Here is a 24035-nt window from a genome sequence, read left to right on the forward strand (position 1 = left end):
TACATTAAATCTGAAATTATGTGGGTACACACAAACACACACACACACACACACACACTGTAAATAGCTGATTGCATAATCCTGCATGGTGTGTTCAGCAATACTGCATGCAGTGGTCTGGTAGGATCCCACACTGGACTTCTGTTTCATGCAAGAAGAGGAACAAGAAGAGGGGGGTTAAAAAAACCTTACAAGCTCTGCCTTTTCTTGATTTTTAAAAGGTGGCTTTTAGTACTGAGTTCTGAATGCAGCAGGAAGTGCTGCAAAGCGTTTTCTTGCTAATGCATCCAGGACAGGGAAGAGCCAATTTATATTTGTGAGCTGGTCCTGTGCATCCACACACAGTGTGTGGAAGTGTTAGAAATGGATTGTGTTGTGCTTGAGACCAAAGGCACTGCAAATCCTTTGCCTTAAACAGAACCACTCCAATGGGGGCTTATTGTATTTACAGTTTTGCCACAATATGATTTGAACAAACACAGCAGTAAAGAGGGGAAAAATTATTCCACATAGAGAAAGGGACATATTTTCTGTCCCAAGGAACCTGCTGGTAGGTTTTAGAGATAGTTGTCCTCTGTCCTCCTAGTTTTTTTATTACTCCTTTTAAAGTTTCACTGTTTGTCTTAAGGCACAGATTCAAAACACTGCATTTCCACTTTATACATGTGTTCTCTTAAAAGATTTGTTTAGACAAGGAAATCCATGCTAAGTGTTCTCACTTGAAAGAAATTAAATATATAGAATGATAAGCTGCTGCTAAAATATATAAAAAACACTTAAATTAATAATAAGAACTTGTTCTGAGGCAAAATTCAATTTTACTTCCTATTATGCAATCTTTGCATGTAAAGTTGCTTTAATGCAAAATAGCAGCTCATCAAAAATTCTGTTTTATTGGTATCAAAAATTTATGATATCCTGAGGCATGAGGGGCAGAGAGCAAGGTAGCAAAGCTGTGTCCTTTTACCAAGTTTAGTGCTTTCTTTAAAGAAACATCTCAAACTTATTTCTCCTGCCTTTTTCCTCGTTGTTGGAGGCAGTGGGTGAAGGTTTATATCAGACAAAACTCCACTGCCAATGTCACAGTGCTGCTCTATTACACCATTTTAACTGTACTGTCTCTGCAGACTCTGGCATTTATTGCAATACTAGGAGATCCTAGGACATGTTCACACAAATACAGAGCTGGGATTATTTCTAAACTGGGATGTTTTCATCCAGTATTGCAATAACACACGTGGATTGCAAATATTCGGGCATTGCTTGTGCCTGTATTTGTCTATTGAAGGCTGCAAGCTCCCTCTGATAAAATGTAAAGCTCTAATTCTGCTTCAGCCTCAACTTCCCACTAATGAGACTTCATTTGTTTCCAGAAAGGTGCTCCTGGCTTTATAAAGGATATTAAACACACGGTGACAAGGGCACTGTGGTCAACTCAATTTTTTTTTTCTGAAGTAAGCGTGGCAAGAAATCGGTGCCAAGCACCTGAAATCTGCATTAACAAAAATAAACAGTACTTACTCCTTCTCCAGCAGAAATTCAGGTAATTTATTAAAGGAAGCCACTGGCCTCTCAGAGGGTTGTGGTGACCTGGCCAAGGTGAGATGGGAGCAGGGCTCAGCCTGAGCAGCTCCTCCGGGCTGTGCTCCCACCACAGCATCCCTGATCACCAGGGACAAATACCAAGGTGGGGAGGCAGCACAAGCCCCTCCAATACTGTGTGTGTCCATGGATCCTGTTTTATTTCCTATGGAATGGAGCTGAAACGTTCCTGCTGGCTCAGGGAGCCCATTCACAAAAGAAATCACAGAGGGCAATAAACCTGCCCCTCGCTCCTCGGCTAACTGCTTCTTCCTCTGCCCCACTTATTACCTAAAGCTTCTGCAAACACGAGAAAGGGAACATATAATTATAAACAGGTCTCTGAGCTAGCATAGGCCCTCACAGCTTTCAGAGCTGCATTTCCCCCCCTATTTAAAGCAGCCAACAATTACATGAAAAAAAAAAAAAAGGTTTTGAGTCTGACATCCCTGCTCATGCGACCCTGAAGGAAAGCTTTTACATTTTTACATTTCTCCTCAGTGTGGTCCCCCTCTGGCTCGTTGCCCAGTGCCATCCAGCTCCACATGTTGTGTCAGAGCAATTGCAGTGGTAATATCAGCTCCAGCCTGCACAGTGGCTGAGGCTGATAAACTGAGTGCACTCAGGACACCAAAAAGAGAGGGCTGCTAAACTCCTCCTGACACAGGCCATCCTTATTTTTATGTCAGCCTTGACCCCTGGATCAAGTGTTTTATTCTGGATATTGCAGTGGCTGCTCTGCATGGTCTGTGAGAGCACGTGTGGATCTCAGGGGCTGAAGGGCACAAATTCAGCACTGGTTTCGTGCAGTGACAGGTTAACCCAGTCCACAGAGGGGTGGAAGGGGCAGCAGGGGTGTTTGTTAGCAGAAAATGGCTTTGAAAGGGCATTTCCGGATGCTCACTTCTCTCAAGTCAGGCACCCAAAAGCAGGGAATTAAGCAAATACCTGAGAGCCTCTGGGACTATGTAATAAATGACTCATCCCCAAGTCTGATAGACAGACAGCAATCATGATAATAACAATAAAGTCCATGGCTTTCTGATTTGCAGCATTACCAGAACTCTTATGCAGTGATTTCTGCATGGAGACTAAAACCATGCAGTGTCACAAAAGAAAAAGAATCCTTAAATAGCAGAGAAGTTTAAATTTGAAATAAACAGACCATATAGTCATGTTACTCAGCTCAATAATTAATGAAATAGCTTGGGTAAAATTTAAAACAAAGCAGAGGCATCAGCTGATGTCTGCTTCAGAATCTAAATTCAGTGTTCCTACTAAAAAGTCATGTATCTTTTAAAAAAAACCCTTTGCCATAATCTGTTTTCAATTGAAGTCTACAGTAAATATATAAAGATTACCGAATCACATTGTTTACGGATGAAACAGTTTAAAGGTGAAGTTATTTTTGGTTTAAATTTTCTATGTTTTAAAATGAAAGGCATTTTTGGAGTAGCTGCTGAAAAACAGACCAAAAAAAAAGAAAAAAGAAAAAAGAAAAAAGGAAGAAGATGAAACGTGGCACTGTGAGGGTTAAGCAAGGTCCTAGGATCCAAGTAAATATTTATATGAGTGCTCAAAGAGGGGGGAAAAATCTCAATATAACCAAAATATAAATCATGGTGCTTTATGTTAGCTGTCAAATTATTCTAGCCCCTGCATTCCAGTACTTGCTCTACTGGTAATGTCACATACAATATGTGGGCTTATGGCCTGGTGCAGGTTTGGCAGGTAATTAAAGTCAGTTGCATGGAGGTTTACACAGACTCCCTCCATCCACTGAAAGACAAACAACCTGTTAACTGGGAGAGCTGCAAGTGTGCAGAGCTGGATGGGAACGGGGATTCTCACAAGCAGGGGGGAAAAGCCTGGCTCTAGGGTGCTGCTTTGCTCCTTGTCTTCAGTCTGAATTAACTCTTTGGGGCTCGTTGTGTTTTGCAGAGGCAGTGAAATCTGGGTAGCAGTGGAATCAGCAGCCAGGCGTATGTCAGAGGGAAAAAATAATAATAAAAGCAAGCCCTGAGGGCAGCCAGCCCTGGGGTCAGGTTTGCCTGCATTCCTGACCTGGGGGAGACTATTCTTGCTAGAAGTCATCTGCTGAAAAAAGCAATTCAGTCTTTCTGCTTTGTCCAGCCTCCCTAAACTGGAGACTCCAGTCACAACGGAGTGAATTATTCCCAGCAGCTTCACGGTGCAGCCTGTTCCCCGGGCTGAGAAGGTCCTGGGGGAGCCTGCAAACGATGCTCAGAGTGCGCATCTCACGGCCTTTGATGGAACTCCTTCCAAAAAGTCAACCACAATCAAACTCTGGAGCTCGGCTCCTTGTTCACACTCTTCTCACTTGTGCTCCTCGTGTGAGAGAGAGGCTTTCAAGCCTCCAAACCTTTGGTTTGCCCTTCCTGTCAGAGGCGTTGCTGTCTCCATGGGGTGGATCTTTGCCCTGGGAGGCACCGGCGCGTCTCCCGCTCTGGGCTCAGGGCTGCGGGAACAGCAGCGCCGTGAAGGATGGCACACCTGCGGGGATGGCACACCTGCAGGGATGGCACACCTGCGGGGATGGTGGCACACCTGCGGGGATGGCACACCTGCGGGGATGGTGGCACACCTGCGGGGATGGCACACCTGCGGGGATGGCACACCTGCGGGGATGCCACCCGGGTGTCAGGGAGCCGTGCCAGCCCCGGCACCAGGGCCGTGCCACACGCTCTGACTCAGCCGCACAGTGCATTAGCATGGCACCGAGCTGCCGGGTTGGTGCCCTCCAGCATCCTGCCCATACCGAATGACACCGAGCTGCCGGGTTCCTGCCCTCCGTGTCCCTCCCCACTCCATGTGGCACTGAGCTGCCGGGTTCCTGCTCTCCAGCATCCTCCCCATACCGAATGACACCGAGCTGTCGTGTCGGTGCCCTCCAGCATCCTCCCCACTCTGTATGGCACTGCGCTGCCGGGTTGGTGCCCTCCGGTCCCTCCCCACTCTGTATGGCACTGAGCTGCCGTGTCGGTGCCCTCCAGCATTCTCCCCACTCCGTGTGGCACCGAGCTGCCGGGTTGGTGCCCTCCAGCATCCTCCCCACTCTGTATGGCACCGAGCTGCCGGGTTGGTGCCCTCCGGTCCCTCCCCACTCTGTATGGCACCGAGCTGCCGGGTTGGTGCCCTCCAGCATCCTCCCCACTCCGTGTGGCACCGAGCTGCCGGGTTGGTGCCCTCCGGTCCCTCCCCACTCTGTATGGCACCGAGCTGCCGGGTTGGTGCCCTCCAGCATCCTCCCCACTCTGTATGGCACTGCGCTGCCGGGTTCCTGCTCTCCAGCACCCTCCCCACTCTGTTTGGCACCGAACTGCCGGGTTGGTGCCCTCCAGCTCTCCCCCCACCCCTGTGCCATCCCCAGCTCCCGCCTGCCAGCGCACAGGCTGGGGGCAAAGGGGAAATCCTGTTAAATCCTGTTTCACCGCCGCTCCTCCCGAGCTGTACCCGACACCCGTGTGCAGGGATAACCCCAGCACCCTTTCACGGGGGCCAGGGAACAGCCACCATCTGTTTAGCTGCCAGAGGAGCCATTCATATTCATTTAACAAGTCTCTTATGCTAATCTCTGTCTACATCCTTTCTTATCTTCTAGTCATATACAAAATCAGAGAGCAAGGCCCTTCCTGAATTAGCCCAGATTCCTGGTACTCAGCTTGGGAAATGCTGGGTTGAATCCTGACAGTAAGGGAAAAAATACCCTCCAAAACCCCAAAAGCATGCAGAAATCAGCTTTTGGAATTGCTCAGGACCATTTGTCTGCCTTAATCAAATGGTGATTTGTCTGTCTGATAGGAGTTTAGATAAAGTTTTCAGCAATTTGCAGTAATTAAATGTGAAAGGGGAAGAGGCAGAGGGTTTCCAGGCAACATGCTGCAGAAGGGGAGTTTTGGAGGAAGGCAGAGAACCCCTTGTTAAACATCTGCCAGTTTGCATGGAAGGTAGCGGTGATTTCCCTGCTCTTATGGCATTTCCTCCCTCCTCTTCACTCCCTGCAAAGATTCTCCTCCTGTTGTTAAATTCAACTGGAGGAAAAAGAGAACCTCTGGAGAGCAGGGAAATATTTTCCAAAACAAGATGTCCGTGATTACAAGTGACAGACATAAAAAGAAAAAATGTCCCGGGGAATGACACTGTCACCTCCTCCTCAAGGACTTTGCTCCCATGTCAGAATTATGCAAGGTACAGTGCAGTGCTTGGTACATTCAAGACAGTTGTCAAGAGTAAAGTATAAACATTTCCAGCAAATGCACTTAATAGAAGTTTGTTTGCCAAGTGCTGCAGCCTCCTTTCTTGGTTATGGCAAGGAAAATACCTTTTTTTCATTAAGTGGAAGGAAAAACCCGTCCCCCAGTTAAAACCAGAACAAAACAGCTTTGAATGTAAAGCCTTTTCTGGTGTTTTGCTTTGTTACCCATTGGCTCCAGCAGCAGTGGACCCAAAATCTACTCAAATCTCCCTGTAATGAATTCCCTTTCATAAATGTTATCTGTGGGAGAGCAGCCCCGCTCAGAGATGGTTCAGAGCTGGGTGTGGTGAGTGAACCTGCTGCCGGCATCCAAAGGGGGTGCCCTGTTGGGCATAAAACACAACCACACTGCTGGCAGAACAAAGTCTGTGTGAATTTGGACATTGGACTTTGCTGGGGCTGAGGCTGACCCCAGCCTGCAAGGGGGGTTTGGTGCTTCTGCCAGGGGACAGCTGAGCTCAGGGAAGAGATAAATCAGAGGCAATTAAGCTGTAAGCAGTATCTGCCTTTGCCTGAATCACTGGCTCCACCCTGAACACGCAGTACAGCAGGGCTGGAATCTCCTCCAGCCAAGAACTTGGGACTCCAGGGAAGGGGTGTGTTCCTCCTCTGAACTAACAACTTCATTCCAAAAGCAACCACAGTTGTCTTGAGCTACTGTTGCCAGTTCAATGTGCCTTTAGCAAGAAACAGAAGCTTTCTGTGAATGAAAGGGGCCTGGAGATGATGCTTCTGTTTTAATTAACTAATATACCCTATAGATTTATGCTTTTTCCTTGAAATCTCTGTTGGCTTCTTTAATTGCTGCTCTCAGTGACACAGTTTAATTCCTCCTCCCTGGCCTGCACTTGCCTTTTCCCAGGGCACTCTCACTGAGAACACCCCTGAGAGCCCTCTGAGTGCAGGAGGAGCTGCTTTCCATTAGGGAACCTGCTGATGACTCCAAGGTGGTGTTGGAAAACCCTCCCTGAGTGTGTCCCTCCCTGCTCCCACAGGACAGAAGTGTTGGTGGGAGGTCTCTCACCCAGCCTCCCCCTCAAAGCAGGACTGTAGCCAGATTGGGTCAGCCATGGCTTTGCCTCAGTAAATCCTGAAAATCTCCAGGTGTGGAGATCCCATCACCTCTCTGGGAGCCTGTTCCACCAAATTCTCCTATTTCTAGAACTTACCTGTCCACACAGGAACTCTATTCTACTAGCAGGACAATAACTCCAAGCCACGTTGCAATATTCCCCATCCCTTGCCTTTCAAAGATCTGATGGCCCAGAAACACCCAAGAACCTGAACACCTATTATGGAAACTAGGAAAATTAAACCTGTTTAGATTCACAAAAGCCCCAGCAGGCTGTCCCTCCAGCTCACAGGCTGGAGACACCAGCAGCATTAGCAGCAAAGTTCTGCAGGCCCCTGGAGTTCTGCCCCTGGGGTGGGAGCTTAAGCTGCCTCTCTCAGGCTTAAGTCTGTTTCACATTCATGAAAATCAGGTGTTATTCTGCCTCTCCTCAGAAGCCTCAATTTGTTAAGGTGTTCTCAGAGCATTCCCATCAGATCTACAGGATGTGGCAGCAGGATTTATGAACTGAGAGCACAGGGAACATCCTACCCATCCACCTGTGGGTGCAGCTCTGCAGCCTCTTTCCTTCCTTCTGCCCGCCTCAGGTTCCTCTGTGCAAAGCAGAGCAGCCCTGCCAGAGCACAGCAGGGAAGGAACAGGGCCAGGCACCTCTGGAATGGCTGTTGGCCCCTGGAAATGGCTGTTGGCATCTCTAGGAATGGTTGTTGGCCCCTCTGGAATGGCTGTTGGCACTTCTGGAATGGTTGTGCCTCTGGAATGGTTGTTGGCACCTCTGGAATGGTTGTACCTCTGGGAATGGCTGTTGGACCCTCTGGAATGGTTGTACCTCTGGAATGGTTGTTGGCACCCCTGGAATGGTTGTATCTCTGGAATGGTTGTTGGCACCTCCAGAATTGTTGTTGCCTCCTTGGGAATGGTTGTTGGCCCCTCTGGAATGGCTGTTGGCACTTCTGGAATGGTTGTGCCTCTGGAATGGTTGTCGGCCCCTCTAGGAATGGCTGTTGGCACCTCTGGGAATGGCTTTTTGTACCTCTGGAATGGCTCTTTGTACCTCTGGGAATGGCTGTTTGTACCCTGGGAATGGCTGTATTCCTGGGAATGGCTGTTGGCACCTCTGGAATTGTTGTTGCCTCCTTGGGAATGGGTGTTGGCACCTCTGGAATGGCTGTTTGTACATCTGGGAATGGCTGTATCCCTGCAAATGGCTCTTGGCACCCCTGGAATGGTTGTTGCCCCCTTGGGAATGGGTGTTGGCCCCTCTGGGTGCTGCAGCAAGCCCAGTCCTTGCCTTCTTCCCCACCAGGCCCCAGAGCTGGGGCCTCTGATTGAAAGGAGAGCTTTGGATGCCCAGCCCTGGGAGAAAATTCATGTGGCAAGGAGGCAGATGCCAATATAGGGCAGGATGGGGTGGACAATCCCCATGAGGACTTGATTTAAGTAATTTCTTCATCTTTTACTGGCTAGCATGGCTGGCATGGTTTTGTAGCTGGTGATGGGGCTCTGAGAAAGTTGTGAGGATTACAGAGAAAATGTCAGTGTCCTGATATCTTCATCAGCAATTAGAAGCTTCAGTGGTAATTTGATTGTCCTCCAGTCCACACACAGGAAAAGAAAATCTCATGGAGGAATAGCCTAATATCTAAAAATTAGAGGAAGATGAAATACATGCCTTAAAACAGTGAACTTTTTGTCATGATAAAGCTAAAAAAATGGGTGATTTGAACAACTCACAAGGAGCTACAAAGGTCCAATCCTTTACTTGGAATCTGTAGGGAAAGGATTGGATTTTTTTCCAAAAGTTGTTTTAATCAAATTAGGAATTAATCCTGACATGTCCTAGGGTCTGTTATACATGTGGAATCAGATTAAATGGTCACAGTGGCTTCTTCTGCTCTTGCAATCATTGTAAAAAATGTAATTGCAGTGCTAGTGAAACAGTGAAGAAATATACTGCTGAACTAGAGGGGAGGCTAAAGGACAGATAAAAATATTATGAATTCTAGAACTTATATAATAGATTGCATTCACTTCAGCAAGAATTCCACCATTGTTATTTTTTTCCACATTTAATTTAAAGAGGCAATATCCTTTTAAGCTTTCATTCTTCAGCAGGGTAGATTAAATTTAAAATAGAAAAGTGCTGCAGAATAGATCTGGGGATGTTCAGGGCTGGAGGACAACTTAATGAAGCAGAAACTGAAATACCATACGTCTCCAATAGCTTTAATTTATACAAATATTATCTTTGTGTCTTTCATAACATGATGCAGAGGAGCTCAGAGTACAGTGTAATTCCTTTGCTTTTCAAGATAATTTTATCCATTTTAGTACCTGGGTTTGAAACAGGCCCAATTCAAACCAGAAGAGCTATAAAGGTGTTTTTTTTTTTTTTTTTTTTTTGCTTTAATTGCTGAAACAGGGTCGCACATATAATATCAGCTTAACTGCTGGAAAAGGCTGTGTGGTGTATAAATGGGGATAAATGCCAGAGTGCCTGGAGTCCAGTCCTGCCCTGGGAATTCCCAGTGGTCGGTGCTGCTGGATGGGGACAGGGCAGGGACAGGGTCACACTGAAACTGGGAGCTCACACCAGAACTCTGCAGGGCCAGCACAGCCTGCTCCCAACAGCTGGGCTTGGCAGGACCATAGGGGGTGCACCTTTGCAATTTTTGGGACCTTTTTCACCCCAAATTCAGAAGCAGGTAAATGGGGAAGTGGCCCCAAACCTCTTGATGCAATAAAGCCAAGAACAGCAGCAGCAGCAGCAGCAGGAGGGAGCTGGGGTTGAGCATCACTTGAGACAGGATTTATTCAGAAAAGTCTTGGTCAGAAACCAAGCAACATCCACAAGCCCAGCACAGGGACAGCCACAGACAGCCCCTCTGGGGTGCCTCTGTTTGGCCAGGGGTGAAGGGCAGTGTCACCAAAGCAGGGACTTGCTGTGCTCTGGTCCCTGGAGCTTTCCTTGTCCTGCACAGCCCTTCTGGCTCTGTGCACAAGTGGACAACACTTGAAGGTCCAAGGCAGTATTTTTTTTGTGTACTTGACTATTTTTTTGGTGTACTTGACCTTCCAGGTACTTTGGGGCATTGTTGTACTACTTCATATACTCTGCTTCCAACTTTGTGCTTTTGGTTAAAGCAGTTTTCATATGGATTAATTTTCATTTCTGTGGGATGAAATAATATCTTTTACTAATCTCTGAAAAGGTCTTTGAAACTTAAAGAGCAGTTATCTAATGTCTAGCACCTTATTTATTCACAGATGTTTGAATCTGCTCAAGACATGGAAAACTGGGCTTTTTTTTCACTCAATGAGCTAGAAGTGGGGAGAAAGAGAGAGAAAGAAAAAACATGTTGCTGGAAGACATCTTCCTTCTGAATAAAAGTAGAGTTCATTAGTGAAGAGGGTTCATCTTTTCTTTATTCTTCATGACATGCATTTTCATGGTTGGTTACAAGTCTGGCATTGCTTCTTCCTTCATATGCTGCCAACAGTTTTCTATGATCTTAATTTCCCCCTTCCATAAAAACCTCAGGAAAAAAATTCCATATATTAGCCTGCAAGCATTTGATTGACACACAGATTAATGTTACACAATTAAGGACTGTTATCAGGTGAGTGCTTCAAAAATCACAATATTTCACAGGCAGGCAGGTTTCCTGACACCACTGTAAGTAGAAATACTTTATAAAAATTATTTAGAATCACCATCCATCATCATGAGAAACCTTGTGTTGTGCTAAAATAATTGACAGCTTGATAGCTGCAAAATGTTCCCAATCCAATAAAATACATAGCATTTCCAATAACAACCCTGGTGCACGTGGATTTGCGGTGGTTACCAATTTATTATGAAAAATGATGGAGTTCTAATTTGTGAGGCAACTTGAGTGTATTTCAGCTGGGTGGTCAGCGTCCTTCAAACCATCTCTAACCCATTTCTGTAGTGAACAAACGAGCCATGAATATTCATATGAGATGTGGCACAGCATGGGCTGCTCTGCCACCTCACAGCCACAAGGTCACAGGCATAAATCTCCCTGGATGCTGAATATTCCCTCCACCTCAGGTGGGCATGGAGCAGCTCCCCACATTCCCACACCGTTACAGAGAGGAGGCACTGGGTAAAACCCTCATGTGTTCACTCCCCCATTGTCGGAACTCAGCACATCCCTCTGGGTGCCCAGAGTTGCTGAGGACCCCACCGGGGGGCTCGGAGACCCTGGCACACAGCCCAGAACACCTGGGGATTTGATTGTGACCCCTGGAGCAAGTTACCAGCTTTGTATGAGGACCTGAAAGTCACAGGTTTGAATGGAGTAATAACAAAATGATCACAGGGTGAAAATGTAGATTTTAGGATTTTTGGTATGGGGGTTATGGGGACAAGATGGAGGAATCTGGGCGTGTCCAGCCTTTCTCCTTCTTCTTCTTGGTCTCCATTTTCTGCAGTGATGTTGGCACTTTGGGATTGGTTTAGAGTAGAAGTGCACTGTCTAACACAGGCGATGGGTATTGGGAATTAAGTGTAAATATGTTATACATAGTTTGTAGTATAAAAGGACAACACCACCTCCGGGGTGGGCAGAGTGCCTGTGGCTGCCCTGCTGAGCAGATCTCGGCTGGGCAGGAAGAAAATTTTATAGATAAGAATTAATAAATGACCTCAAGACCGAAAAGTGAAGAGTCCAGACTCGTTCTTTGGTTGTGTGGGCTGAAGCAGAGACATCCTGCACATCTCAGGGCAGAGAATAACAGCAACCTGAGACCCCATGGCTCACAGGGATGAAAGAGAGGCTGAAATCAAAAGGATGGAGCTGGAAATGAACCTGCCAGGTGCTGGCACGCAGTTCATCAGATCCTTAATGTGCACTTAATAATGGCTCTGTCTCTTCCAGGAGTGTGGAGACATGGCCACTTCAGCTGCCCTTGCCCCCTGATCCCTTTCAGCTGGTCTGGGAATGGATCATCAACTCCACATCCCATGCAGGAATCACTTTTGGGGATCAGCAAAAGCCTAAATTGCTGCATCATTCAGGCCCCTGTGGGTTGGAGGTCATGGACCACCCAAGCTCCAGCCAGCCTCTGCCCCTTGCTCCTTCCTTCAAACTGCCATATTCCTGCTCTCCCCATCCATCCTGAGAAGTCTGAAGGGAGAATGAGCAGAATGGGCTTCTCCTCTACTCAGGAGAATCAAAACAATAATTGGAAGACGCCTCCTTGGGTCATGCACTTCCCTGGCATCCTTGGAGTTATTTGTAGTGATTCTGACCTTGCTAAACAGGGGTTTAAGCTACAGAGAAACTCTGACATTGATGGGGGCAAAGAAATAAAGCTTCTGATAATGCTAAAAAAAGGACCACCAAAAAAACCCCCCTGAAACCAAAACCAAAGATATGACTGATTTTGACCTATTCTCTCAGCTACAAGCATACCAAAAGCACTAGGTAAAATTTTTTGATTTATAATATAAAATTTTATATTTTAAAGGAAGGAAAAGTACCTTTGGACTGGTTTTTTTGTTTGTTTGGGGTTTTGGTATTTTGTTTTGTGGTTTTTGTATGTGTTTGGCTTTTGTTTGTTTGTTTTTCTTTCAGTTTTGTTCCTTGTTTTCTTTTGAGACAAACATTTGTTTTAAGCAGCCATCGAGATATTTGCAGCAAAGTTCAAGTATGAGGGATTTTTTTCCCCCACCTTGTCCCCAGAATTAACAAGAGAGAAGGAACATAATATCCTAGAGTAACAATTAACCTTCAGCCACTTACCTGTCATATGCAGATGCAGGAGGAAGAAAAGTCAGTCCAATGCACACTGGAGCACTGTCCTTTCAAACTCTTGCCAGAGGACACAGGCTTATAAAAGAGTCCATGGAAAACCTGGACCAAATTCTGCAAGAGGCTCCTGAGACTCAGAGGTAAATGTGGTCATCCTTCTTCAAGGTCTCACTGCAATATGAGAACTTTCAACAGGAATTTTCCTAACACCTGGCTGATTGAAAAAATAGCTGTAATTATATATATAACTCACTATGTAATTACATATTTTACTATATATGTATATAGCTATATAAATAGTTGTACATATAATAGTAATGAAAATCATTATCACTCACCTTGCAGCTATCTGACTTTTTTCTTTAGATAAGCTCAGCAAACTTCAAGAAGTTCTGCTTGGCCCCCAGAAAACACAGCTCAACTTTTCCAGCAGCAACCTAGGAATTGCTCTGGATAGCTCTTTGACATTAAATCTCTGTACAGCTCAGCAGAGAAATCAGGATCTGAAGCTGAAGGAGCAGTGTGGATTCCTGTCTCCTGCTCCATGTGGTGTTCTTGCTCTGTTCTCCAGCAGTGGAAAAACTCCCACTGTCCAAATTATTGCAGCAATTCTTGTCAGGAGGACATTTTTGTTTTCAGACATGCTTTGTTTTTCCCAGTGTTATACACAATTGCTCCAAGAAAAGAGATATTACAGTAGGTTGTTGCATTATTTAGACGGTGTGCAGAATTGTATTACAATTTCCAGGCAGAATAAGTCCAACGCCCATCAGGACTTATTCAAGAAGACTAAACATATCCACTGGTCTTAAATCCAGACAGTGGGCTGATGCATGAAATAAATCTGGGCAGGTCAGATTGGCTTCTTAAACCCCCTTTTCTTTACCCAACCTGGCTTAGACAACTTCACTCAAATATTTTCTTTCACACGTTGCTGGCAAAAGCATCAAAACCCTCGCTGGGTTTATATTACTGCTGACAAATCACAGTAATTCATGATCAGAGCTACTGTAGTTATTTCAGAGCAACTCTTGCAGCCACGGGGGCTGAGAGTGACTGACAGCACTGCAGAAATTACCTGCTAGGATTTCTTAGGGCTGCCAAGTAATTTGGGTTAACAGCTCTTTCCCTTGAAGAAGAACATTGCTGAGGGGGTTGGCCCCATGGTAGCTCAGCTCTAGATCAGCCCCAGCAATCAGAGGAGAAGAATGACCAGGATTAAATTGGCCACAGACATCTGTGATGTTGAAAAAGTGATTGTCAATGGGAAAAAAAAAAAAAAGAGCAAACCAAAACCAAAGACAATTTAACAGCTATCCAAGCGTCCCTGGTTAATGGAGGAGTTTATTCCTGGCAGTGATAACAAACAGCACAAAATCCCCACCTTTCCCCACAGCCACCTGCAATATTCCATGGATGGGGATGAGCCATGGCAGGCCCCTGTGAGGGGAGAATCCTCACAGACCTTGCTGCCACAAACATTTCACAGCTTGCAAAATGAGGCTGCTCTTCAAAATAGTGGTTTAAGTTCCGTGACACAGCAGTGCTGAGAAAATGTTAATAATCTGCTTGTAATGAAAAGTCAAACATCCAGCATCATTATTTCAAGTTATAAACACCAGTTCTGTCCAGGAGAAATTTTGAGGCCTCCCAAAGTTCAACCAGGTTTCAGAATTACTGGAGGACAAGCAGTCACAGCCTGGATTCTTTGTTCAGCTTTGCCTTCCTTTTTCAAGGGTTTAATGTTGCTGTATTTTGATCCTTCACATTTTAAACCCTCGGTTTTCAACTGGCAGCTTCTGGCTTTTCCAACAAGTGTTTCCAATACCTTTACAAACTGGAGTATTGTCTGATGGACTGCACCTTCAGAGCCTACCTCATTTTAGGGGAACAGAGCCGAGACTTTTATTCCAGGGTTTGCTTCATGACACAAGGATCTATTGTGGGCACTTTTCTCTTTTTCTTTCTAGGATTCCTTACACTAAAATAGAAGTAACTTTAGAGAGAAAAAAAGAGAAAAGGTACAAGACTGCTCTTTGTGTATTCAGCTTGCTAACTGTCATGATTTTATGAGGAGTCTCCTGACACCTGGCATTTTTCTTAAAACCCCAGACCCTGGAGTCATATGGATATACCAGAGCCCCAGTGTTAATTAAGAGAAGAAAGTTTCCAACCAGCATGGATGAAAAAAACTGAAAATGGTGAATCCTGAGAGTAGAAGAGCCCTTAAACTGCTTGTAAAAAAGCTCATGTCTTAGGAGGCAAAATTCTAATTTCTGGAGGGAAGGAAGGCATGGAGGATAGAAAAGCCTTGCCCAACATTGAGTTATGATGCCCCTGCAAGACATCCTCTGGAACTCAGCCCTCTGTTTTTATTGTGTAAGGCTAATTGGAGTTAGAAGCCATCCAAACCTGCAATAGGAAATGAGATTTGGGATTAAATGAGACAGGATTAAAAGCAGTTTCCTTGAACCCCAGCCCATCTCTTACAGACAGATTGTCAAAGTTTCAGGTGTGCTGATTCCATGCTGAAATTTCAAAATATGAAGTGGAAACAAGCAGAAACACAATGCTGTCCCTTACTCAGCTGATAAGTTAAGAAAGGAATTAGAGGATGCCAACAGCCTGTAGGCTGGCACTCAGGCCTGCCCTATCTGAGTCTTTTAGCTGAAGGACTAATAATGCTTTCATGCTGCTCCAGGTGACTGAGAATCTCTTTGTAAAGGCAGTCGCTGCCAGTCTCTTATCCCACAGATAGTTTTTCAGGATTTTTCGGGGATTTTTTTTGTTTAGTACAGAAAACCCTTTCCATAAAGCTCCCATGGGGAAGCAGAGTGGATAATCCAGATCACAGAACAGGCCTGGCTCAGCTCAGTACTTTTTCCTGTGTCATAACAAACATTTGATAACAGTGCAAACCTGCATAAGCAAGTCAGCCCATGGCGAAAAGAGCAATCCACTGCAGCTGGGTGGTTTCTGTGGTGCAATCCTGTGTAACCCTGCTTCCCCTCTGGCAGTCCTTGCTCCAATCTAAGACACCTTATAAGTAAAACAAGTTTGCAAGGCCCAGACAAGAGACCACTTTGTGAAGTAACTTGTGTGTGCATGACTTGAAAGAGCAAGAAAGTGCTCTTAGGACACGTTATTACAGGAGCTGGCAGCAGGTAAAGGCTCCTTTCCTGTTTTAGCTGGTCTGTTAGCAATGTGATTGCAGCACCTCAGATGTCAGCTGTGAATTAGGACACCCCAATACCTAGAGGTGTTCCTGCTCCTAAAAAGACCATGTGTGTGGGGAGTCTTCTGGGCTGTGCAGATAAAGCAGCTTGGCTCTCCAGATGCCTGGCGCCCAGTCAGAGCTCTCTGGGGAGCCCAGTGTCTGTTCCTGCACAGTCAGGGAGGTGTCTGTGTGAGCAGCCACACTGCTGAGCAGGGCTGGCAGGCACCTGCAAGTGGTTACAGCTGAATTCAGCAGGAGCACAGCCTCTAAAACCTTGCAAAGTCCAAGTCTGCTCTCTGAAAACTTCTCTGTTATGCACCAATCCTTGAAGAAAAATCCTTTTTTTTGTTCTCCTGGCAGTTTTGGATTTTGAAAACAAGTCCAGGGTAGGTACCAGACCTGAGGCATCTGCTGTAGGAACCTCTCAGCCCTTTGCAGCTCCCAGCCTGGGCTAGCAGAGCTCTCACTGTGGAGCTGCTATGGCTATGGGATGAGCCATAAGGAGCTGCTCTGCCCCATGCCCCAGCATCTCAGGCAGCTCCTCACCCTGCACAGGCACCTGCCACCATGGGAGAGACCTGGTACCACTGCTTTTCCAGGAGCTTGACCTACTTTGGAGCAGGGATGCCAGAGTTTGCATTCTTCCTCCCCACTTTCACCAGCCACGGGTTATGCAGGGCCTCCAACACCACTCATTAGAGGGGTGGCAGCAGCTTGGCTGGAATTTGCTTCCCTGAGATCAAAGCAGCATGCAAAAATCCCATATTCAGGGTATTTAGGAGAGATCAAATAGCATCTATAAAGCACATGATTTTTTTTTAAACTCTACTGCTCCTACATTGAGCAGCTGCTTATCTCTTATATTACGAAGACCTGCCTTGCAACTACAGGGAGCTGGGGAAGAAAGAAAAGGCACATTCCACAGTTTTTCCTTTTCCTGGCTTTCTCTCCCATCCTTCTTTTAGTCCCAGCAAGCAGGAAACTAAAGCAGCACGAAGACTCTGCACCTGCTACTACTTCTATCCCTTCACAGCCAACTTGTGCTTATGGAAAACCTGCACATGAAATATAATAGTCACCTGCTCAGGAAGAAAAAAAAACTACCCCAAAACTAGAGCACTGCATCTGCAAAATAAGAGTTTTCTAAATTTTCTAAGAATTTAGTAAAGGAGATCTTTACTAAAGAAACCCACTCAAATTTCCCAAGCATCCCACTGTGAGAAGACCCTCACGGGCTGTTTGTATCCACAGCACCCACAATTTTTAGCCCTTTACTCCAGCCCTGCTCCATGGACATTGGCTGTTGTTCTCCCTCATCAGAATGACTAAGATAAGACAATTTATTTCCTCCCACTTTCCTGAATGTTTGCTGTAGTGTCTGCAGGCAGTAATTTGGGGTCCAGACAGGCTGGGAGGGCTCTCTGAAGGGCTTTGCAAGGCTCTGCTCAGCATATTAAGCAGTCACTGGTGGAGGTTAATGGCAGGATTTTCCAGGTAGGAAAGGATAATATCATATGCTATGGGAAATTAAAGAAGGGGAAGGATAATTTGGTAAATATTTTATACAGGCACCCACTGGGGAGAAAGAATAGTTATACAGTTAAAATACTGGTTTTGTACACAGCTCTTGGCCTTTGGCTGTTCCAGAGGCTTCCTCTGTAACCTCTAACAAAAATCACTTGGAGAAAATTATTTTTGAAGCTCTTTAGGCAAGACAAAATGGAGAAATTGCTTTGGAGATCTGTCTTGCATTAGTACCCGGTTTCCCATATGCAAAAATGAAAGCAATAATGTCACTTCTCCTCCATCCTTGTTGGTGTCTCCCACATCCAAGGGGCAGGATGGGAAGTGCTGCTGAGGACAGGCTGCACTCAGGAGGGGCCATGCCAGCCTTGGAAAGCGCCAAATAGTTGATATCTGGGAAAGGACCAACCTGGTGACATTTCCAACCACTGGATATCCTGGAAAGGACCAACCTGGTGGCATTTCCAACAAGTGGATATCTAGGAAAGGGCCAACCTGGTGGCATTTCCAACCTGTGGATGCCTGAAAAAGGACCAACCTGGTGGCATTTCCAACCAGTGGATATCCTGGAAAGGACCAACCTGGTGGCATTTCCAGTCAGTGGATATCCTAGAAAGGACCAACCTGGTGGCATTTCCAGTCAGTGGATGCCTCAAAAAGGACCAAGCTGGTGGCATTTGGCCTCTGCCAGGCACAGGTCTGAGGTGGAAGAGCACAACCTGCAGCTCTGCAAGGGCTCTGCACTGCCCAGGCCCCTGCAGCTCCTCATGCAGGGAAAGGAGCAACTCAACAGGTTTGGGAGGAGTTTGTGCATTTGTTTTTTCTTGATTCCACCTGGTCTGAAATCACTCAACAGAATTCTTTGATGGCTGGGAGGGAATAGCTGAAGCCTTGTGAAAAAATCTTTACTAAAATACTCCAGGTTGCTCATTTTAGCATATCAATTAATTGAGACATTTGGCATAAATTCTGTAGCAATTCTCCCCAAAGACTTCAGCCATTCGATCTCTTTTCTTTTTTTTTCTAAAGCACTGTATACTTTAATTAATAGTTTTTATATTTTAGAATAGCCAAAGGCAAGCTTCTTTAACCAGAAAAATGTATATATTGACACACCTTTGAGGCAGTAAACTTTTCTGCATATTAATATTGAAAAGAAACTCATTAATTAGGCAGTCTCTCTCACACACACACACAAATCTTCTGATAGAATAAGTGCATTGAAAGTTTTAGATCACTTGGGACAAGTTCTGCCTGGAGCAAAGCTGCAAAGTTAATGCTCTGTATTAACTGCAGCAATCAACCCCCAAAATGGCTGCATCCCTCAAGGCCAGTCATTCCATTTGATCAGGTTGCAAAACAAATTAGCATTCTCTTTGCCCTGGCTATGATGTTTCCTATTCTTTTCATGAATGATTTATTGCTGCCCCCTGTCCAGGATGTGCTTGTTCTACCATCCACCTTTCCAGGGATGTTTGTCCCAGCAAAAGGTGTCCCCTGGGCTTGTGGTGCTGCCTGGAACCTGCACTGGGTGCTCCTCCCTGTCTTGCCCTGAAAAGCAGCATTTGCTCTATGATGACAGGAGTTTGCTTCTTGACTTCTTTCTCCTTCATTTTCCTTCAAATTCTGAATCTTCAATTCTTCATCTTCAAATTTTTCTTCAAATACTGGCTCCTTTATCTGGCTAAACCCCCAGATTTCACAGAATTCAGGGGAAGCTGTGCCTGTGCAAGGAGGTGACAGCCCAGGGCTGCAGAGGTGACTCAGTAGCTGCTCATCTTGGATGGTGTCTTGCAAAAACCCTCGTGAGGGAAGCAAGAAGCCCCAGCTGGGGGTGTTTGTCACGTCCTCTGAGCTGTCACACAGGAGCTGCAGGGCAGAGTGGCTCCAGGAGTGCCCTGTGGGGCTCATCTGCTCATTGGCAGAGCTGAATGGGATGGAGGAGAGCTCCCTCAACCCCTCTTGGCTGTGGAAATTACAGCCAGGGGTGTCTGTGGGGGGAAGTGTCCAGCCCTGGAGTCTCTGGGAATTGCCCTCTGTTCTGCACTTTAGGTAGAGCCAAAGAGCATCCAGCCAGGAGCTGGAACAGTCCCTGTCTTGGGGGCTCTTCCATTTTTTAAATTTGTTTTGAAGATAGCTGTAAAAAAAACAGTGTTGGAAGGATGCTTTCATCCTCTTCTCTCCCAAACCTCTGCACTTGTGGGGGGATAGAGTGTAAGAAAATAAAGATAGTGCAGAAGATAATCTCACACCTGAGGAGTTGCAGCTGTACTGATCCCCAAAGATTAGGAACAGGCCTGACATTAATAGGCCACAGCTGTGCCCAAAAAAAAGAAGAGTGTTACAAGAGCGGGTTAGCTGGGTAAGGAGAGAGTTGGAGTTTGTTGGCTGTGCTGTGAGGAACTACCCATGAGAAATCACCAAGAAGGTATGGGAGCTTTGTAAAAAGATCATAACATGCACTGGCTTGAAAATGTTCTAGAAAGACAAAGTCCTCCCCACTTATCTTTCCTCGCTTTCTGCTTCATGAAAATCAGTTATCAGTAAAACCCTGCCTGATTTCCAGGAAAACTCTCCTACAAGGTGTGGAGGAGGCAGTCACTGGCTAAAATCTCAGTCATCTTTCCCACACATCGCTGAGCTGAATCACTCTAGTAATCTCAGCAGAGTTTATTTATTTTTCTTGTTTTTTTTTTTTTCTCCTGAAATTATTGACGAATACATGGAGGATCAATTCTAATGAGCTCTACTCACCTACTGCACAGTCCAAATGCATCATGTGTTTTAAGAGAACTGAACTTCAGGAGGGTTCTCAGCACGAACATGAGCTTCATCTGCTGTATTTTGACTGCCATGTAAACCTACACTGATTTTCATGAGTTATTGCTTATTTTCATCTGTGCAATCAAGCCTAAAATCAAATCTGTGTCTTCTGATGTCCAGAGATGGGTGACATGAGAACTGGTCTCATTAGCACTCATGGGAGATGCTGGTACAGCCTGGGAAGAGAACATGCAGCTTCTGACTTCTTAAAATTTAATGACACAGTTTATAGGGCTTTGATCCTCTAAGTTATCTTTACTTACAAGCAGACTCATGAAAGTCAATGGCACCTATTTAGAATAGAGAAAGTTAAACAGAGGAGTCAGCCTGTGAAAGATCTATAGCAGCCAAACCAATATTGCCTTGTACAAATGCCATAACATTTTCCAAAAATTAATGAACAGATTGTTTCTTTATCAACAAATATTGAAGGCAATTAGATTCTCTGTGGCCATTATGAGTGTCCCTCATGGGCAAGGGGGAGCGTTCAGCAATGGAGTTGAATACATTTATTTCATATTTTGAGCTGCTCTGTACATCTCTCCTGGTAGCTTAGCTTCTGTTTAAATTCTTGAGGATGGGTCAATAATCCTATAGAATTGCTATAGCTGTCGATGAAGTGCCTTTGGCCATTTTCATGGGTTTTAGGCATAGCTTAACAACAGTTTATTTGAGTGAAAATGGTGCAGGAATGAAAAGAAAAATATTCCTTGCCAGATGGAGTTATGCCATGGCCTCTCCTCTCCTCTCCTCTCCTCTCCTCTCCTCTCCTCTCCTCTCCTCTCCTCTCCTCTCCTCTCCTCTCCTCTCCTCTCCTCTCCTCTCCTCTCCTCTCCTCTCCTCTCCTCTCCTCTCCTCTCCTCTCCTCTCCTCTCCTCTCCTCTCCTCTCCTCTCCAGTATTTGTGACTCTTCTTTCAGACAAGCAGTTAATTTATTGAATTTTCTATCCTGGATAAGCCCTGGAACCACATCCTCTGAAACCAAAGGGTGGTGCAGCTCCTGTGTCCCAAAGCCCAGGGATTTCACTCCTCCAGTTGAAGACCAAACCCTGCCCCTTTTCACAAATGCCAACATCAAATCCAGCATTTAAAAGGGGCTGCTTGGAAAGGTGGCACTACAGAGCTTCTCGTGGCAGTTTTATTTTGTTCATTACTGAGGAGAAACACTTTCCTGGTGTCTGACAAGATAAAAAAACCAAATCATTGTCTGACAGCTCTGTGGTTCTTCAGATTTTGTACTCAGCCACTACAAACCCCAAGTCAATGATAAATACACCATAAATACACCACAAAAGCTCTGCTTTCTTGGGTATCTGCCTGTGTGTGCCCCTGCTTGTTCCAAGCTTGTCTGCTGAGCAGACACAGGGCCAGCCCTTCCAGACACATGAGGGTGAAAAGGCACTCTGCCTTTCCCCAGTGCACCTGCAGAAAAATAAAAGAGGCTTTTCTTGATCTAGGCAAGGCAGGTGGCTGACCACACTTAGATGAAAAGGAAAAAAAAATTAAAATTATTCCATTCCTTTGCTCGAAACTTGGCGTGGAATTGCAGAGTTAGTTTAAGCCCAGGACAGTGCACTGAGTTGTTCTGGAGTTTCCAGGGTTGCTAATGAGCAGTGGAGACCTGGACACAGCCACAAAGGAGCTCCCAGGCTCTGAGAATTTAATTCCAAAGTATGGTAAGCAGTGAATCACAGGGATTTCCTCACAAAATATTTTGCAAGCAAACAAACAAGCAAAAAAAGAGTAATTTTTACATTTTCTATTCTTTTGGAAGGCACTTTCCAGTTACTTAAAAACAAACAAACCCAAAGCAGAAAATATCCAGCTTCTGGCTGTTTCCAGTGTTTTCAAATTTTTCTTTCAGCTTGGGGAATAATTTTTGATGTTGCTGAAAACCAAACTGTTTAGCTATTTGCTTTTTTTATTTAATAGTTTCAGCAAAACACACTGAAAAGATTTGGCTTCCTCTGGCATGCAGGTTGGTAACATTTAAAAATTTTCAAACGTTTTGAGGGAAGAAAAATCCCTTTCTACCCAGCACAGCCATCTGCCTGCTATAGTAATGCTCATTTTCTTGCTTATTTTATCCCTGTCTTCCATCTGATATGTGCACTGATTCTAAGTATCTCTGGACAGGGACTTTACTGTCCTTTACAACCATTCAGCACTCTCTGTTTAGGGTATTACTTTCATGTAGATGAGAAGTAATTATAATGGATCTGAAAATGTATATTTAAGTCTAACGGCTATTTAAGTTTCCCCATTCAATTTCATAGAATAATTAGCAAATCTATAGAGAGCTCTAATTTTCAGCCTTTTCGGAGGTTAATTTCTTCAGGGTTCAATCACAGTGCTAAGTGTGTTTTCTAGAAGCTTCTAGAAACATTTTTCTTGGTCATCCCTCAGGACATAAGATTTTACTGGCCTTGATTATTTGACTTTTTGAAGCTGAATGTAAAAACCCTTGAAAGAAATTGCCCTAAATGTTCAGCAATTCTTTTTAGACACACAGGTTTTGCTTAAAGTACTGAAGCCTGGAAATATGAATTTTTTCCCAAGGGAAAATGGAATTTTTAACTGCTGCTGGTGGGGATGTTGCAGGGACAGTCTCCACTGTGGAGGTTCTTTGATGCCTGTCATGGCCTTTGCTGAAAAGTAGGAAGTAGTAAAATGCCTCAAAACATCATTAGTATCAGTAAACTTTTGATCATTACTTTAAAACATTTGCAATTTTTAAACTATTCCAGGTAATAAGTTTTTCCAGACTCTTTTAATTGCCTTTGTCATAGAGTTGGAGGTGGTTGTACCATCACCAATTCCAGCAGGATGAATATTCACGTGGTGAGGATAACCCAGCTCTCCAAGACCAGGAGGTTGTGGAACTGGGAGGAAGATCCATCAGCTTCAACTTGCTCATAGCAATTTACTAGATAAATGCAATTAAAAAAATCTATGGTTTAAAAAAAATAAAGTTATAGAATGTTATCTATTTTCCCCTAATATCCCTTGGACTTGTTACCCAATTTCAACCCATTTATCAGTGCATTGAAAGATATTAAGTGCTTATAAGTCTTAGGAAAAGAGGTGCCTGTGTTCAGGAAAATGATTAAGGAAAATGATTTTGTCAGTGCTCCCACTGAAGCTGCTGCATGAGCTCATCCCCTGTGAGACATCAATAAGTGGAGTCAGTCAGTCCTGAGCTTTGTGTCCAAGGGCTACGTTGGTGCTGCTGCTCACGGGACTTCTGAAAATGATTCATGCCATTCCTGCACTCCTACACACACAGCACTTTCCCTGCTCTCACCACAAACACTGCTCTGCAGGATGATTTTCTGCAGCTGCCTGGATACCCTCATGATCTCTTCTTTTTCATGATCTCTTCTTTTCTGTGTCCCCTTTATCTCTGGGTAACAGGCATCACCTCTTTGTCCCATCCTCCCCTGCTCTGATTTTATGCCATCCAGATCTTCCTAATTCCCAATCCCCTTCATTAAGCAGTGGTATTAAGGTGATTGACTGTGCATATGTTTCCTTTTATTTGTGGTCAGATTTAGGTTTTGCCAATAAATGTCCCCAAAATACTGTCACTGTTTCTTTGATGTTTTTCAACATTATATACTATTGCTTGGTCCATTTTAAATTCCATTTAGGGCCCAATTCTGCAACTTTGCCTCTGTGCATGTAAATTTTTTCTAAAGGTCTTTAGAGTATCTCTCTTTAGGGTCTATTGATTTGAAAATCACCTTCTTATCAACAAAAGAT

This window comes from Melospiza georgiana, chromosome 17 (genome assembly GCF_028018845.1).
Source record: "Melospiza georgiana isolate bMelGeo1 chromosome 17, bMelGeo1.pri, whole genome shotgun sequence".
In the NCBI taxonomy this organism is placed as follows: domain Eukaryota; kingdom Metazoa; phylum Chordata; class Aves; order Passeriformes; family Passerellidae; genus Melospiza; species Melospiza georgiana.